We start from the raw sequence: 19,960 nt of genomic DNA, 5'->3' as shown, positions 1-19,960 counted from the left end.
CAATTTTTTTTGTTAATATTGGCTGGTTGTAAAATTTTTGTATTTTTTTTTTTTCATATGTCCACTGACGGAAATTTTACCAGGGCTGTTTTATAAATCTTTTTTCTTTGACAGCCTTCAGGGATGTTATCTTGATAACTTCCATGGAAACTACTACTGTGAAGTATGCAAATTATTGATTTGCCATTAAATTTGGGCAGGTCTAATGAAGCTGCCTTTAAGGCCGTTTGCGACATTTTGAGGGTTGCTATTTGAATTGTTTATTGCTCTTCCTCAGCTTTGGGTTTGGTACTACATATAGAGTTCCTTAGATACGAGCTTGAACGGGTTTTTGTTGCCTATATTTAAATTTCATATAACTTTTGAGCGTCATAGCTATTGTGACGATCAATAGCATGAATGCCATAATTGTAACTGCTAACCAAACATCTGGAACGTTTGGCGAGTTTTTCGTATCTATTTCTGTTGGTGGTTCATATTTTACGACTCTATTTTCCGTTGATTCCGAGTTTTCCTTCCCTAACTCGTATCCGGCTATCGCTATCATGATGCCTTGGGCTATTTTTGCCCACCAAGACATTTTAAAACTTCTTTAATTTTAATAAAATGTTAAATATTTTATTTTATTTATAACTTTTTATTGTAAAAATTGTTATTCTAAAATATTCCTTAAAATGTTTTTAATTAGGGTAATCCAAAAATTGTATGATGTATTAGCTTAATATAGTTTATAAAATATTTAAATTAATTTTTTTATTTTTTTTCATAGTAAAAACAATTTTTTTAGATGCTATTGCAACTTAACATTTGGCATCTTCGGGGAACACTCTCCTAATCATTCGCATTATATCCTCCACCCTGGTTGTGGGGTCTATTATGTCTTCTATTGCAGGTTCCCTTTCCATTCCAATTATTTTCCACCATTTCTTTAATCTTTCTAATTCCTTTTTTAGGTCGCTAGTGTGTAGGGTATTTTCGTCCCACCATTGGAGGGGAAAGTCTGAGGAGTCCCTTTGCATTTTAATTTATTATTTAAATGGTGAAAAGATGGTAGATTTTAAAAAGTTTCTAAAGTAAGAAGTTTTAATTGGATATTTTATAAAATATCCTCGCAATTCTTGTATGATATATGTATGTATATGTAACGAAAGTTAACAGGGTATTTAAGGAGCTTTATGAAAATGCCCTAAGCATTCCAATTTACGAACTTAAATTATTGAATTAATTATTTTTTTCAAATCATTCTTTAGATTTTAACTGAACAATTTAATTAACTTTTGACCTTATACATTTGAAATATTCTTTTAGTTTTTAATTAACATTCCTGATTTAAAAACAAAAAATTGCCTAAGCAAAAATAAAATTTTTGCTAATGGGTAAGCGTTCCTAAGGCTGCTCAATTTATTCTAAAAATTTATATACTTAACATACGTAAAACTCGTCGCCAATCTTTGTGCCAGTCGTACTGCTCATCTGGTCCTGCTGGTTTGCTGTAGTTTGTCTCCGGCCGTCAGTCAGATATTATATTTATTCCATCCTTTTTTATGCGTGGTAATTGCTGTTTGCTGATTGCCATGAAGTATGCCTTTTGTTCTACTATATTGTCTTCTTTTGCCTTTGTTTTATTTTTTTAAGGTTGCCTTCAAGTTGACGTGGATCCTTGGTCTTCTATATCGCTCTGGTGTGCTTTCAAAATTGTTTGGTGACTCAAACTTTGTAGCAGGATCTTTGATTTTGCTTCAGACTGTTAGGATTTATACTAATGAAATCCTTTTGGCATTGCCTGATCAGCAACTTTTGCCTTAAATGTTGAACTGGCAGGATCTTCCTCCAGCTAATCCTGCTTTACGACAGGTTTCTCTGACCAGCTAGATCTTTAGCAGTTTTGCTAATTTCTGATCAAGCTGGCAGGATCGCCATGTAAAAAGGATTTATGGGATTTATGATGATGGCAGGATCGCCATGTAAAAAGGTTAAAAGGATTTATGAGGAAATGAAAACAACGTGAATAACTTGCAGCGCTAATGTTCAGTGTAGAAGTTCAATTCATCCTTTATTGGCAAATGTTTTCTCTTTTATAGGAATTTTGCTGACAATACTATTACAATATTTTCATACAATACTTACACACTAAAAATAACTACATTCTATTTCTATATACCTAGTCAGTAGAATATTCTTATTACCTAACTATGTAATAATATTTGGTCAGTTGCACTGACAAACCGACGCTGTCGATCAGTCATGCTGGTCAACACGTGAGCTAGTGAGTGTGACGCTTAGGGGTTAAGTAACTGTAAATGGATATGGCTCCCCGCTGAGTTCAATGTAACTTATCTATGCCGCTATGACTGTGTCGCTATGAGTAATTTATGTGTGGTCGAAAGTGAAATTCATTTGCTTATGCATTCCAAGCTAGCCTTATTCTGGCATGTACATAAATGCAAATATCTTGTATTGTGGTAATGCCACATAACGGCCGAGCAGAAGGACAGACGGTCGATTGTGTATAAAAACTGGGCGTGGCTTCAACCGATTCCGCCCTTTTTCACAGAAAACAGTTGTCGTCCTAGAATCTAAGCCCTTACCAAATTTCACAAGGATTGGTAAAATTTGGTCGACTTATGGCATTAAAAGTATCCTAGACAAATTAAATGAAAAAGGGCGGAGCCACGCCTATTTTGAAATTTTCTTTTATTTTTGTATTTGGTTGCACCATATCATTACTGGAGTTGAATGTTGACATAATTTACTTATATACTGTAAAGATATTAAATTTTTTGTTAAAATTTAACTTAAAAAACATTGTCGTTCGCCGATTTTACTAATTTTTATTAAGCATACATATAGTAATAGAGTAACGTTCCTGCCAAATTTCATCATGATATCTGCAACGACTGCCAAATTACAGCTTGCAAAACTTTTAAATTACCTTCTTTTAAAAGTGGGCGGTGCCACGCCCATTGTCCAAAATTTTACTAATTTTCTATTCTGCGTCATAAGTTCAACTCACCTACCAAGTTTCATTGCTTTATCCGTCTTTGGTAATGAATTATCGCACTTTTTGTGTTTTTCGAAATTTTCGATATCGAAAAAGTTGGCATCCGATTTCGTTCATTTTAAATAGCGATCTGAAATGAGTGCCCAGGAACCTACATACCAAATTTCATCAAGATACCTCAAAATTTTCTCATGTTATCGTGTTAACGGACGGACGGACATGGTTCAATCAAATTTTTTTCGATACTGATGATTTTGATATATGGAAGTCTATATCTATCTCGATTCCTTTATACCTTTACAACCAATCGTTATCCAATCAAAGTTATTATACTCTGTGAGCTCTGCTCAACTGAGTATAAAAAAACAGAGAAAATAAAGTAGTGTCATATAGGAATTACTGAAAAATAGGAAACATTTTTTTTACAACTCACAATATTTGAAAATAAATTTCAGCAGCAGAAAATAAGCAAAGTAAAATTAAATTTTTTATTTATACCTATATGACACTACTTTATTTTGTCTTGGATTCCAAGCTAGAAAAGCTGACGAAACTTTATCGGAACTTCAAAATACAAAAACAATTTCTACCACGAGAAATCGAGACCACTATTCCCCCAAAATTAGTGAGTTTTACATGTTATGGTTTCTGTTTTAAATTTTATTTTTACATTAATATTTTTAGCAAAAAACAATGCAAATAACACGGAAATTTTTTTTCGGTCTCTGATGGTTCACTTTTTTCACAAGAAAGTTGATTTGATTTGTGTTTTTATGCACACAATTTTCAAACTAAAAATAAAATTTTCATTTTTCTGGAAAAATAAAGAAGAACGGTTGAATGTCAGAAAAACCTATCGAAATACAAGCTGGCTCGTTTGTTTTTAATAAGCTAGGTTGTATTTTTCTTATATTTCGTTAGTTTTATTAAATATAGTTTACACACTTACGCCAGTACTGAAACCGTATTAGGAGGGAGGGCGACACAAAATATAAGAGAAAATATAAGAAAAATACAAGAAAAATGAAGTAGTGTCATATAGGTATTACTTCAGATGGTAATTTGAATTGATACGAGCTGGCGCCGCCAGCAGAAAAAAATGTGTTTTGAAGCCTCAAATCATTGTTGATAAGACGAGTCTGATACTTTCTGCATAGTTAGACGTAAAAATTACAAATAGAACCGATCACCTGACTTTTGAAGAGACTGTCGTGGTCTCACCCTGTATCTTTTTTTATCACCCGCTGAAGATAGCCGGCCGTATGCGCCGTCATATTGAACATACCGTCAAAATGCTGCCAAAACGCGAAATAGTAGACATCTTAAACATCCTGTCAGGCAGTTTACGGAAAAGATATCACACTTTTTTCGTCAACAATTCTATAAGTATTTCATAATCAATTATTTGTAAATTTAAATTTTTTCAGTTTTTTAACAGCCCAAATCAGGTTTCGAATTACTTACTGAAAGGAAGAAGACCTAAAATCTGTTCGGAGGTAATCGCGCCTTCCATTTATTTATTTTTTTATTTCTGATTTTCATAGGGACGTACAAACAGTTGTACAATGTTTTGATCGTACTGACGCTATCGGTATCTTGTTTTATTTTTATTTTTGTTTCTATTTTATTTAATACATCTAGAAAATATACATTTTCATACAGACTAAGGAGAATAAAAACATTAAGTTACAAATTAATTAGAGACCCTATTTAAAAACAATTTAAATTTAGTTTTTGGTAGAGAGAAATAAACATCATGTGCACTTGAGTACAAATTAAATTCTCTTAAGGATCTTAGAATATAAGAATTAAAGGCATATATTGTTCTAACTCGATCTATTTTTACATTGCTCCTCAAGCTTCGGGCTGGGATATGAAATGAAATGCATTCTAGCACGGCAGAGGAAAAAGAAAAGAAAGTGACAGACTTACCCTTCTCGAGTATGACAACTTTAAGTTAATTAGCTGGCATCTAGCAGTGTTCGAAGGTAATGGATCCATGAACTCATTCGCCCAAAGAGCGAACCGTATAAAGGATTTTTGAATTCGTTCAATCTTATTGATATGACAATCATAAAGGCCTCCAGATAAAGACAGCATATTCCAACTTTGAACGTAGCAGGTTAGGTTAGGTTAGGTTGCACTGGCCGGTCCATGAGGACCTCACATAGACTGATTGAGACCGTAGTGTTACCAAAAGTTTGTTTTTAATGACCAAACTGAAAAACCCTATCAAAAACCAGGACCTATGTTATAAAATAACTCCGTCCGATTGGCAAATGTTAGACGCTTCCTAGGACTTAAGCCACTTGCTGCTTCTAGATCTGACAGCTGTTTGACTCCGAATAGCTGGAGTCTTAGCCTGGCAAGTGCAGGGCACGAACACAGAAAGTGCTCGATCGTTTCCTCCTCCAACCCACACTTCCTACATCTGCTATCACTGACCAAGCCTAGTTTAAAGGCATGTGACGCCAGAAGGCAGTATGCAGTCAGAATACCCGTCATGAGTCTACAGACCTCTCTTTTTAATGATAGAAGCAACTTTGTTAGTCTAAGGTTGTAAGACCTACGCATAATCTTCGACACTTTACAGCCCCGCGCTTGAACCCACGCCTTTCCCGCTTGGTCGATGCACCTCTCGCCTTCGCTTAATCTCGCCCAGTCTAACTGGGATGTCTACGGAGCAAGCTTCAAGGCATGCGCCCTTTTTAGCTAGTTCATTCCCTTTTTCATTCCCATCTATTCCCATATGCTCTGGGGCCCAATATAGATGCATGCTTCTCCCTGTCCCGCTTTTCTCCAGAGACTGGTTACATTCTAAAACGCATCTAGATGCTGTGCTATGCGAGATTATTGCCTTAATTGCTGCTTGGCAGTCAAAATAAAAGTTAACACGGTTGCAGCTTAAGCTATTCTTTTCCAGGGTTTCTTCTGCTTTGGTTACGGCTAATATTTCCGCTTAGAAAACGCTACAGTAATTCGGCAGCCTATAGGATCTGCTTATTTCCGGATCAGCACAGTATACCGCAAACCCTACTCCTTCCACTACTTTGCGCCAACCGTCCACCTCTATTGTGGCCTTAAGATCTCCCACCACCAAGACATTTTAAAACTTCTTTAATTTTAATAAAATGTTAAATATTTTATTTTATTTATAACTTTTTATAGTAAAAATTGTTATTCTAAGATATAACTTAAAATGTTTTTAATTAGGGTAATACAAAAATTTTATGATTTATTTGCTTAATATATTTTATAAAATATTTAAAATAATTTTTATATTTTTTTTTCATAGTAAAAACAATTTTTTTTAGATGCTATTGTAACTTAATATTTGGCATCTTCGGGGAACACTCTCCTAATCATTCGCATTATATCCTCTACCCTGCTTGTGCGGTCTATTATGTCTTCTATTGTAGGTTCCCTTTCCATTCCAATTATTTTCCACCATTTCTTTAATCTTTCTAATTCCTTTTTTAGGTCGCTAGTGTGTAGGTATTTTCGTCCCACCATTGGAGGGGAAAGTCTGAGGAGTCCCTTTGCATTTTAATTTATTATTTAAATGGTGAAAAGATGGTAGATTTTAAAAAGTTTCTAAAGTAAGAAGTTTTAATTGGATATTTTATAAAATATCCTCGCAATTCTTGTATGATATATGTATGTATATGTAACGAAAGTTAACAGGGTATTTAAGGAGCTTTATGAAAACGCCCCAAGCATTCCAATTTACGAACTTAAATTTTTTAATTAATTCTTTTTTTCAAATCATTCTTTAGATTTTAACTGAACAATTTAATTAACTTTTCACCTTATACATTTGAAATATTGTTTTAGTTTTTAATTAACATTCCTGATTTAAAAAAAAAAATTGCCTAAGCAAAAATAAAATTTTTGCTAATGGGTAAGCGTCCCTAAGGCTGCTCAATTTATTCTAAAAATGTATATACTTAACATACGTAAAACTCGTCGCCAATCTTTATGCCAGTCGTACTGCTCATCTGGTCCTGCTGGTTTGCTGTAGTTGGTCTCCGGCCGTCAGTCAGATATTATATTTATTCCATCCTTTTTTATGCGTGGTAATTGCGGTTTGCTGATTGCCATGAAGTATGCCTTTTGTTCTACTATATTGTCTTCTTTTGCCTTTGTTTTATTTTTTTAAATTCAAATCGGTTGCCTTCAAGTTGATGTGGATCCTTGGCCTTCTATATCGCTCTGGTGTGCTTTCAAACTTGTTTGGTAACTCAAACTTTGTAGCAGGATCTTTGATTTTGCTTCAGACTGTTAGGATTTATACTAATGAAATCCTTTTGGCATTGCCTGATCAGCAACTTTTGCCTTAAATGTTGAACTGGCAGGATCTTCCTCCAGCTAATCCTGCTTTACGACAGGTTCCTCTGACCAGCTAGATCTTTAGCAGTTTTGCTAATTTCTGATCAAGCTGGCAGGATCGCCATGTAAAAAGGATTTATGGGATTTATGATGATGGCAGGATCGCCATGTAAAAAGGTTAAAAGGATTTATGAGGAAATGAAAACAACGTGAATAACTTGTAGCGCTAACGATCAGTGCAGAAGTTCAATTCATTCTTTATTGGCATTTGCTTTCTCTTTTATAGGAATTTTGCTTACAATACTATTACAATATTTTCATACAATACTTACACACTAAAAATAACTTCATTCTATTTCTATATACCTAGTCAGTAGAATATTCTTATTACCTAACTATGTAATAATATTTGGTCAGTTGCACTGACAAACCGACGCTGTCGATCAGTCATGCTGGTCAACACGTGAGCTAGTGAGTGGGACGCTTAGGGGTTAAGTAACTGTAAATGGATATGGCTCCCCGCTGAGTTCAATGTAACTTATCTATGCCGCTATGACTGTGTCGCTATGAGTAATTTGTGTGTGGTCGAAAGTGAAATTCATTTGCTTATGCATTCCAAGCTAGCCTTATTCTGGCATGTACATTGTAGTATCCTTTTTATTATTTATATCTTTATTAAGAATATTCACATATAAAGAGTATAACTTCTTGAAGGTAAAAATTGAATCTAACTGAAAATTTTTGAAAATTAAAATATCAAAATTGAAAATTAAAATATTGATGGAACATATTAAAATACAAATTTCAAAGTAACTTAAACACAAAGATAAATAAAAATAAGAACCCTACATTACTCCCCCTTCCAGAGAATTAACATTAAATAAATTAAATGTGACTTTCTTCTTTGTTTTAATGTTATTGTGATGAGTGTTAGAGTTGTTAGGTAACGTTTCAATAATCGCTGGTTTTAGCCTGTCAATCGGGATAGTTTTGATCTCATTATCAATTTCTATTTTAAAATACTTCTTGTTTTTTTCAAGTATCTTGTATGGACCTTCATACGGTTGTTGTAAAGAACGCTTATTAATTAAACGAACAAAAACAAATTTACATGTTTGCAAATCTTTCGGAACATAAAAACCAACATTAGAGTTATGATGATTTAAACTCGAATGAACATTTCTAAATTTTTCACGTAATTTACCCAAAATTTCATTTGATGATGAATTTTCAGATGTTGGAACAATAAGTTCACCGGGTAATCTTAAATTTTGTCCAAGAACCATTTCAGCCGGTGTAGCCGAAATATCTTCTTTAAATGTTGATCGCAAACCTAACAGTATTAGAGGTAGCTCTCCATACCAATCTCTGGTTCCATTTGTAGCCATTAAAGAAGATTTCAATTGCCTATGAAATCGCTCTACCGTGCCATTCGCTTGAGGATGATAAGCTGACGTTGTAATTTGATGACTACCTAATAACTTTGTTAATTCTGTAAACAATTTTGAAGTAAATTGAGCACCCTGATCAGTAGTTATTTCTAGAGGTACACCAAACCGAGATATATATTCACATAAAAATTTATTTGCAATTGTTTCTGCAGAAATTTCCCTTAATCCGTATGCTTCTGGCCAACGTGTGAATCTATCGATAATAGTCAAAATATAGCGATGTCCCTTTGAAATAGGTAAAGGTCCTACAATATCTAAATGAATATGTTCGAATCTTTTGTTCGGTATTGAAATTTTACTAACTGGTGACTTCGTATGTCGATAAACTTTAGATTTTTGACAACTAATACATTCCTTGGACCATCTATTAATTTCTTTATTTATGTTTGGCCAAAAATATTTTTTTATAATTAGACGGCGAGTGGCTTTAGTACCCGGATGCACTATCCCATGTAACTTATCAAATACTGTTTTGCGTAAATTATTTGGAACGAACGGTCTAGGACAATCTCCGGATGATTCACACCATATATTGAAATTTAAAACAGGAATTTTAACTAATTTTAAATTTTGAAATGATTGTTGAGATACAAGATTGTTTGCTCATCATCTTGTTGCTGTTCCTTTTCTAAAATTTTAAAATTAAGTTCTGAATTTTTAATTGCTTCTATTTCAAATGCCCTAGATAAAGTATCGGCTACTACATTTGCTTGTCCAGTAATATGCTGAATATCATTTGTAAATTGTGCAATAAATTCAAGATGTCTGGTTTGTCGTGGACTACGTTCAGTTTTTGAATTTAGAGCAAAAACTAAGGGCTTGTGATCAGTAAACACAGTGAATTCTCTTCCTTCTAATAGATATCGAAAATGTTTAATATTAAGATAAATTGCTAATAGCTCTCTATCAAAAGCACTATATTTCATTTCAGCTGGTGAAAGTTTCTTCGAATAGAATGCGAGAGGTTCAGACTTATTGTTGAAATTTTGTTGTAGAACACCACCGACTGCCGTATTGGATGCATCTACAGTTAAAGTTAATTTTGCATCTTTGCTAAAATGATTTAACAAGACCTTAGATGCAAACTTGTCTTTAATGCATTCAAACGCTTTAATAGATTTATCATCCCAAACTAGAGTTTTGTCTCGGTTTTTACTTGTTTTATTAATTAAATCATATATAACTCCAGTAAATTCGGCTAATTGTGAAATATATCTATGGTAATAGTTAACCATACCAATAAACTTTTGAGTTTGTTTAATGGATTTTGGTAGTTCAAAATCTCGAATAGCTTTTATTCTATTTTCCGATGGGCGTATTCCTAATTCAGAAATACTATGTCCTAGAAAATCAATTCTAGTAACACCAAAAATGCATTTATTTGGTTTCACATTCAAACCATATTCACACAAACGTTCAAAAAGTATACGGAGATCTTTAATATGTTGCTCTTCACTCTCGCTAGCACCTAAAATATCATCAATGTACGCGTAAACAAAATCTAATTCATTTACAACTTCATTGATGAATCTTTGAAAAGTTTGTGCTGAGTTCCTCAAACCAAAAGGCATTCGAATGAACTCAAACATGCCAAAAGGAGTAGTAATCGCCGTTTTATAAATATCTTCTTCTGCCATTGGAATTTGATGATACGCTCTAACAAGATCTAATTTTGAAAATATCTTTTTATTTCTTAGATTAATATTAAAATCCTGAATATGTGGTAAAGGATAGCGGTCAGGAACAGTAACAGTATTAAGTCGTCTAAAATCACCACAGGGACGCCAATCATTACTTTCCTTTTTTGGTACTAAATGAAGTGGTGAAGCTACAGAAGAATTTGATGATCTACAAATTCCAGTTTTTACAAGAAAATCAAATTCAGCTTTAGCTACCTTAAATTTGATTGGGTCTAGACGTCTGGGCTTTGAGAAAGGAAGATTGCCTTCTGTAACAAGTCTATGAACTGTGGCGTGTTTAACTGGTTTTGAATAGTTTGGCTCTTCTATAAGAGAAGGAAATTCTTTCAACAATTTTGTGTATTGATTTTCTACTGAAAACATTTTTGGAAGAGAGATGTTACAATAGTACGAAATTGTGTTAACTGATAAATTTGTTAATGGATCTATTAAACATTTGTTTTTAATATCAATAAGTAGTCCATATTTGCATAAAAAATCTGCACCTATAATCGGCTTTGCTATATCAGCTATCAAAAACACAAAAGGAAATTCCCGTCTTAAACCTAAATTAACATTTACAAGTTTTTTTCCATATGTAAAAATCGTTGAACCATTGGCTGCTGTTAAAATAATATCTGATGATTTTTTTGTACACGAGAATTTCGAAGCTGGAAGCACAGAAATTTCTGCCCCACTATCATTCAAAAATTTTAACCTGTTTTCTTTGTCAAATATAAATAAGCGACGAGTTGATATTTCTGAAATTCCGTTATTTGTCGCTGCAACAACGGAACATTTTAGTTTGTTGGATTACTATTTTTAACAAACGCGCATGGTTCCTCACATCTCCTAGCTTTATTTCCGAATTTGTAATGATATCTACATAACCAGTTGGGATTATCACGAGATTTCGAACGATATCTAACAGGACTTCTAAAACTATTTCTACTTGTTGAACGTGATCTTGAATAATTCTGACTAATTTCTTTTTTAATTTCACTTAATTCCAAAGATAATTTTTGAAAATTTTCACAAATTAAAGATGTTGTCTTAACCAAATTAGTAATAATAGAATTTTCGCCTTTAGAATTTTGAGAACTGTTTATCAAAGCAATTTCATTTTTACTGATAACTTCCCAAACGTTATCAGCTAATTTAGTTAGATCATTTATGTCATTGAAATTCGAACTTGTTAAAATTACATTCAAGTTTTTGGGTAATTTTCGCATCCAAAGTTTCTTTAACATTTCTTGGCTAAAATTAGAACCAGAAAGTAGAACTAAAGATCGGTAAAATTCTGAAGGCTTGCGATCACCCATTTCAGAATCAGACAACACTTTATCTAATTTTGCATTCTCACTTAAGGAATGTCTTTCGATCAAAGTTTGTTTTAATGCAGAATATTTATTTATTTCCGGTGGATTTTGAATAAAATCCAAAATCGTCATTATGACATCCTGAGGTAATGCAGTAATAATATACTCATATTTGGTCGTTTCTTGAGTAATTTTTTTAGTATTGAACTGCATTTCAGCATGTATGAACCATGCCTCAGGACAACTTGTCCAAAACTGAGGAAGTTTCACTGAAGTGGAAAAAATTTCGTTATTGTTTTCGTTCGCATATGGATTTATTAGATCATTTTGCGAAAAAACACCTTCTAAATCAATAAGCGAATCGTTGACCCGATGTGTTGGTGTAGACGTGTTTCCTTCGTTTGGTGGCGTGCGAAGCATAATTGAAATGGAATCTCAAAAATCAAAAAATTAATTTTTTAAAATAACGTTCAAAACTCAACGTTATTAAATGCAAAATATTCTTTTAAATCTCCAGAAGAAAGAGTTTACAATTATTTAAAATGTATTAAATTTTAATTTCAGATAAACCTTAACTAATATAGTTATATATATATTTAAAATATATAAAAATTTATATACGTAGTTCTGAATAACAGCTCACCATTTCTTCCTTATTTTGATTTGTTGTTGCTTGTTATATCTATCGTTATTGTTGTTATTGTTGTAACTTACGTTCTCTTTATGGAGCTGTGTTGACGGCTGACGGTGTTGTGTTAAACTCAGCGCACTTTTCCGGTTTTTTTAAGTTACCGGTAAGTCACTTTTGGAAATCTATTTCTGGATTTGAACGAATTTGCATTTGGTCTATTGCAATTCATGCACTTTTAATTAAAACATGAGTTGTTGAAAGCTCTTCTTAAATTGATGTGTTGTTGTCGGTGCTGCTGGGCTATTTGTTTGTACTTGTTGTTGTTTAATTTTGAGCTGCTATTGTTGAAATTTTCGGATTTATGTAGTTTTACGCCAAAACCAATATTTTTTTTTTAATATTCCTTTCTTCTATAATTTCTGCTTTGAAATTGCTTTTGTTTTGTAATTCTAGTTTAAATGTTTATTGCCAATTGTCGTTCAACAATATGGTGTAACTGATAAAAATTATATATTGTAAATTCAAAAATTTTAGAACTGAATTTGAACTGATGGTCACACTAATCTTTGGTTTGTTCGAATTTCTGCCTGATTTTAGTCGCACTAATAAATATGTTTGTTTGGGGTAGTAAATTTTTATGCGTACAATAAATATTTAAAATATCACATTCTTTTTTGTTTAAAGGTTGATGTTTAGTTAAATCCTCCTGGCAGGTTTGCCAATTGTAGTATCCTTTTTATTATTTATATTTTTATTAAGAATATTCACATATAAAGAGTATAACTTCTTGAAGGTAAAAATTGAATCTAACTGAAAATTTTTGAAAATTAAAATATCAAAATTGAAAATTTAAATATTGATGGAACATATTAAAATACAAATTTCAAAGTAACTTAAACACAAAGTTAAATAAAAATAAGAACCCTACATACATAAATGCAAATATCTTGTATTGTGGTAATGCCACATAACGGTCGAGCAGAAGGACAGACGGTCGATTGTGTATAAAAACTGGGCGTGGCTTCAACCGATTCCGCCCTTTTTCACAGAAAACAGTTGTCGTCCTAGAATCTAAGCCCATACCAAATTTCACAAGGATTGGTAAAATTTGGTCGACTTATGGCATTAAAAGTATCCTAGACAAATTAAATGAAAAAGGGCGGAGCCACGCCTATTTAGAAATTTTCTTTTATTTTTATATTTTGTTGCACCATATCATTACTGGAGTTGAATGTTGACATAATTTACTTATATACTGTAAAGATATTAAATTTTTTGTTAAAATTTGACTTAAAAAACATTTTTTTAAAGGGGGCGTGGTCGTTCGCCGATTTTACTAATTTTTATTAAGCATACATATAGTAATAGAGTAACGTTCCTGCCAAATTTCATCATGATATCTGCAACGACTGCCAAATTACAGCTTGCAAAACTTTTAAATTACCTTCTTTTAAAAGTGGGCGGTGCCACGCCCATTGTCCAAAATTTTACTAATTTTCTATTCTGCGTCATAAGTTCAACTCACCTACCAAGTTTCATTGCTTTATCCGTCTTTGGTAATGAATTATCGCACTTTTTGTGTTTTTCGAAATTTTCGATATCGAAAAAGTTGGCATCCGATTTCGTTCATTTTAAATAGCGATCTGAAATGAGTGCCCAGGAACCTACATACCAAATTTCATCAAGATACCTCAAAATTTTCTCAAGTTATCGTGTTAACGGACGGACGGACATGGTTCAATCAAATTTTTTTCGATACTGATGATTTTGATATATGGAAGTCTATATCTATCTCGATTCCTTTATACCTTTACAACCAACCGTTATCCAATCAAAGTTATTATACTCTGTGAGCTCTGCTCAACTGAGTATAAAAAAACAGAGAAAATAAAGTAGTGTCATATAGGACTTACTGAAAAATAGGAAACATTTTTTTTACAACTCACAATATTTGAAAATAAATTTCAGCAGCAGAAAATAGGCAAAGTAAAATTAAATTTTTTATTTATACCTATATAACACTACTTTATTTTGTCTTGGATTCCAAGCTAGAAAAGCTGACGAAACTTTATCGGAACTTCAAAATACAAAAACAATTTCTACCACGAGAAATCGAGACCACTATTCCCCCAAAATTAGTGAGTTTTACATGTTATGGTTTCTGTTTTAAATTTTATTTTTACATTAATATTTTTAGCAAAAAACAATGCAAATAACACGGAAAATTTTTTTCGGTCTCTGATGGTTCACTTTTTTCACAAGAAAGTTGATTTGATTTGTGTTTTTATGCACACAATTTTCAAACTAAAAATAAAATTTTCATTTTTCTGGAAAAATAAAGAAGAACGATTGAATGTCAGAAAAACCTATCGAAATACAAGCTGGCTCGTTTGTTTTTAATAAGCTAGGTTGTATTTTTCTTATATTTCGTTAGTTTTATTAAATATAGTTTACACACTTACACCAGTACTGAAACCGTATTAGGAGGGAGGGCGACACAAAATATAAGAGAAAATATAAGAAAAATACAGGGAAAATGAAGTAGTGTCATATAGGTATTACTTCAGATGGTATTTGAATTGATACGAGCTGGCGCCGCCAGCAGAAAAAAATGTGTTTTGAAGCCTCAAATCATTGTTGATAAGACGAGTCTGATACTTTCTGCATAGTTAGACGTAAAAATTACAAATAGAACCGATCACCTGACTTTTAAAGAGACTGTCGTGGTCTCACCCTGTATCTTTTTTTATCACCCGCTGAAGATAGCCGGCCGTATGCGCCGTCATATTGAACATCCCGTCAAAATGCTGCCAAAACGCGAAATAGTAGACACCTTAAACATCCTGTCAGGCAGTTTACGGAAAAGATATCACACTTTTTTCGTCAACAATTCTATAAGTATTTCATAATCAATTATTTGTAAATTTAAATTTTTTCAGTTTTTTAACAGCCCAAATCAGGTTTCGAATTACTTACTGAAAGGAAGAAGACCTAAAATCTGTTCGGAGGTAATCGCGCCTTCCATTTATTTATTTTTTTATTTCTGATTTTCATAGGGACGTACAAACAGTTGTACAATGTTTTGATCGTACTGACGCTATCGGTATCTTGTTTTATTTTTATTTTTGTTTCTATTTTATTTAATACATCTAGAAAATATACATTTTCATACAGACTAAGGAGAATAAAAACATTAAGTTACAAATTAATTAGAGATCCTATTTAAAAACAATTTAAATTTAGTTTTTGGTAGAGAGAAATAAACATCATGTGCACTTGAGTACAAATTAAATTCTCTTAAGGATCTTAGAATAGAAGAATTAAAGGCATATATTGTTCTAACTCGATCTATTTTTACATTGCTCCTCAAGCTTCGGGCTGGGATATGAAATGAAATGCATTCTAGCACGGCAGAGGAAAAGGAAAAGAAAGTGACAGAATTACCCTTCTCGAGTATGACAACTTTAAGTTAATTAGCTGGCATCTAGCAGTGTTCGAAGGTAATGGATCCATGAACTCATTCGCCCAAAGAGCGAACCGTATAAAGGATTTTTGAATTCGTTCAATCTTATTGATATGACAATCATAAAGGCCTCCAGATAAAGACAGCATATTCCAACTTTGAACGTAGCAGGTTAGGTTAGGTTAGGTTGCACTGGCCGGTCCATGAGGACCTCACATAGACTGATTGAGACCGTAGTGTTACCAAAAGTTTGTTTTTAATGACCAAACTGAAAAACCCTATCAAAAACCAGGACCTATGTTATAAAATAACTCCGTCCGATTGGCAAATGTTAGACGCTTCCTAGGACTTAAGCCACTTGCTGCTTCTAGATCTGATAGCTGTATGACTCCGAATAGCTGGAGTCTTAGCCTGGCAAGTGCAGGGCACGAACACAGAAAGTGCTCGATCGTTTCCTCCTCCAACCCACACTTCCTACATCTGCTATCACTGACCAAGCCTAATTTAAAGGCATGTGACGCCAGAAGGCAGTATGCAGTCAGAATACCCGTCATGAGTCTACAGACCTCTCTTTTTAATGATAGAAGCAACTTTGTTAGTCTAAGGTTGTAAGACCTACGCATAATCTTCGACACTTTACAGCCCCGCGCTTGAACCCACGCCTTTCCCGCTTGGTCGATGCACCTCTCGCCTTCACTTAATCTCGCCCAGTCTAACTGGGATGTCTACGGAGCAAGCTTCAAGGCATGCGCCCTTTTTAGCTAGTTCATTCGCTTTTTCATTCCCATCTATTCCCATATGCTCTGGGGCCCAATATAGATGCATGCTTCTCCCTGTCCCGCTTTTCTCCAGAGACTGGTTACATTCTAATACGCATTTAGATGCTGTGCTATGCGAGATTATTGCCTTAATTGCTGCTTGGCAGTCAATATAAAAGTTAACACGGTTTCAGCTTAAGCTATTCTTTTCCAGGGTTTCTTCTGCTTTGGTTACGGCTAATATTTCCGCTTGGAAAAAGGTACAGTAATTCGGCAGCCTATAGGATCTGCTTATTTCCGGATCAGCACAGTAGACCGCAAACCCTACTCCTTCCACTACTTTGCGCCAACCGTCCACCTCTATTGTGGCCTTAAGATCTCCCTCGAAATGCAGATAGGGAGTCAGATAGTCTGTTCGTCTTGTGATTGATGACGCTATACCGCTATGGCCGTATGGTCGGCGCTCTATCTGCCCGAGGCACCGAGCCTGGGGTCAGTTGTTAATGCTATGTTCTTTGCTACCAGGTCTACAGGTGGAATGTGCAGAATGGCATAGAGTGCAGCCGTTGGGGTTGTTTGCAGGGCTCCCGTAATGCTAAGCATCGATAGTCTGCATACCCCCTCTAATTTTTTGAGGTATGTTGTTGTTTGTGCGGCTTTCCACCACAAGAACCGCATAGTATAGAATAGGGCTTACAATCGCTGTAAAAACCCAATGAGAAAGAGAGGGCGTTAAGCCCCACGTACACTCCAGCATTCTTTTACATGCATAAAGTACCGTTGAGGCCTTCTTCACTCTCTACTTCACGTTGAGCTTCCATGACAGCTTACTGTCTAGGATAATTCCTAAACATTTTGTGCAAGGTTTTTCCTGTAATGTCACCACTCCTAACTTAGCCCTGGTCCAATTTGGGACTTTGTACCTCTTTGTAAACAATACCATATCCGTCTTCTCCGCATTTATCTTCAATCCGATATTAGATGCCCAGGTATAAATATCCCGAAGCGCCCGATCCATTAAAGAACTAATCGTTGGAAGGCACTTTCCACTTATGACAATTGCAACGTCATCTTCGTAAGCCGTAAGTTTTACGGGTCCCTCATCGAATCGCCTGAGCAGTTGCTTGATGACCAGCGTCTACAGCATAGGTGATAGCAACCCTCCCTGTGGCGTGCCTCTGTCCAGTGATTTCGTGGCCTCGTAAAATCCCCATTGTGGTGTATTCTTCCTGCGATTTGACATGCAGCCAATCCATCTTGTTAAGGCTGGATGTACTTTAATGTAATTAAGACCGTCCTTAATCGCCCATTTGGAAACATTGTTGAAAGCCCCGGCAATGTCTAAGAAGACTCCTAGAGCATATTCCTTATATTCCAGGGTTTTCTCTATGCCTTTTAAAACCTTATGCAATACGGTGGCTACCGAGTTGCCTTTTGTGTAGGCATGATGTATTGTGGAGAGCAGCTTTTCATCCACGTTGGACTTTATGTACACATCTATCAGTCTCTCAAAAGTTTTGAGCTGAAATGATGTTAAGCTAATGGGTCTATAGTCTTTGGGATACACGTGACCAATCTTCCCCGCCTTTGGTAGGAAAGCTACACGAGCAGTTCTCCAACATTTCGGTACACGATTCAGTCTTATGCACCCATCGAATATTATTGTAAGCCATTCCACGACCGCCCTACATGAAACTTGTAGCATGGCCGGGAATATACCATTTGGGCCCGGCGATTTAAACTTAGAAAACGTCTTCATTGCCCATTCGATTTTGGTATCGGTCACCAATTCGCTCTGTGATCGAATTGTGAGTGATGTCTGCTGGCTCGTCTAAGCCGTTTCCCAATGGGAAATGTGTGTCGAAAAGCACCTCAAGGTATTCCTCACTATTACGTGACCATTACCGTTCTCTTTCTTCATTAGTCCCTATGTTTCCCCTTGCTAGGACTTTTTTAAACCGTGCTGTTTCGCTGGAACACTCTATGTCCGTACAAAAACTTTTCCATGAGATTCTCTTCGCCCTGGAAATTTCACGCTTGTAGATCCTCAGTAGATCCCTGTACTCATCCCGACAAGCTTCGCTTTCCGCGGTCTTTGCGAGCTTAAGCATTTCTTTTACTTGTCTTCTTAGAAAACTCAGCTCATTGCTCCACCATGGCGGCTTTGCTTTTCCTCTGAATCTTCTTAGAGTGCAATATTTGTTATACGCAGTCATAAGCGTCTTGTTAGGAATTCATTTGACTCATCCGGTTCCTCCACATTGGTAACCTCTTTGGGTTGTTCCAATTTTTCTTCTACCTGTTTCTGGAATTTAGTCCAGTTCGTTGACCTAGGGTTTCTAAAGGCTCCTCCCTTCTCTACCATCTTTAGGGGAATGCTGAAGCTGATAAACGTATGGTCGGGGAAGGATGGTCTATCAAGAACCATCCAATCATACCTTGATATATCACGCTCGGAGCATAATGTAATATGCAGAACATTGCTGGATATTGGACAAATGTATGTAGGAACATTTTCCCTGTTGGCTATCTGCAAATTGGTTTGCAGGATGTAACAAAATAAAGATTCGCCTGTACTAGCCTCTTGCATTCCATCGGTGCAACCTCCGCAGCATGGGCCATGTAGCAGGATGCCAGGATAAATGCCTGCTTATTCTTTTGCTCAGCGGCCACCACTACGAGGTCCTCAGTAGTGTAAATAGGCAGCATAAATGAATGCAGTTGTTTCCTTACCATTACTACAGCTCGCGCCCGTCCTTCCGTTTGCGCGTAGTAAGCGCCAAACCCGCGCGCGCTAAGTCCCGAAACCTTTCCTCCCGATGAGAGCCACGGCTCCTGAATCAGCGCCTGTCAAACGAATCCTCCTCAAGGGTTAGGAGTAGTTCGCTCGACGCCACTTTACTGTGTTGGAGCTTTATCTGTAGGACTCACAGCCCCATTGTGCTGTTTGTCCCCCTCCACCACCCTCGTCGTGACGTCGTCGTCCTCCCCTTGCCCTTTTGGTTTAGAGTATTCGAGGCCCCCTTCAGCCGCTCGTACCTGTTGTGCCGGGTGTTTCTCTGTGCGACTCGCAGCACCAATTGGCGGTTGTTGCTCTTCTAAACACTTCGTTGTGACGTCGGCTACCTCCACCTGTCTTTTTTACCTTAGGCTTTTGAAATTCTTTTCGACTTCACCCACCTCTGGCGTGTTAAGATTTTTATACTCGGGACTTCTTTTCCTGAGTCGCACGTAAATTTTGCCTGTGCCAAAAGACATTTTGCCAAGCTGCGTGTACAATATATGCTCCGCTTGCTTGTTTATTTGGAAGATGTAGAACTGACCCTCCT

General features: G+C 35.3%; 1 protein-coding gene across 3 annotated transcripts in view; it reads right to left on the bottom strand.

The window, feature by feature from the left end:
* Ccdc39 (Coiled-coil domain containing protein 39) overlaps positions 1-19,960 on the bottom strand; it is a 622,904-nt gene that overhangs the window by 181,433 nt on the left and 421,511 nt on the right. The window lies entirely within an intron of this gene.

Source organism: Eurosta solidaginis, chromosome 1 (genome assembly GCF_040869045.1).
Source record: "Eurosta solidaginis isolate ZX-2024a chromosome 1, ASM4086904v1, whole genome shotgun sequence".
Lineage (NCBI taxonomy): Eukaryota > Metazoa > Arthropoda > Insecta > Diptera > Tephritidae > Eurosta > Eurosta solidaginis.
The sequence above is the reverse complement of the archived record's forward strand: the minus strand, read 5'-3'. Positions and strand labels throughout refer to the sequence as shown.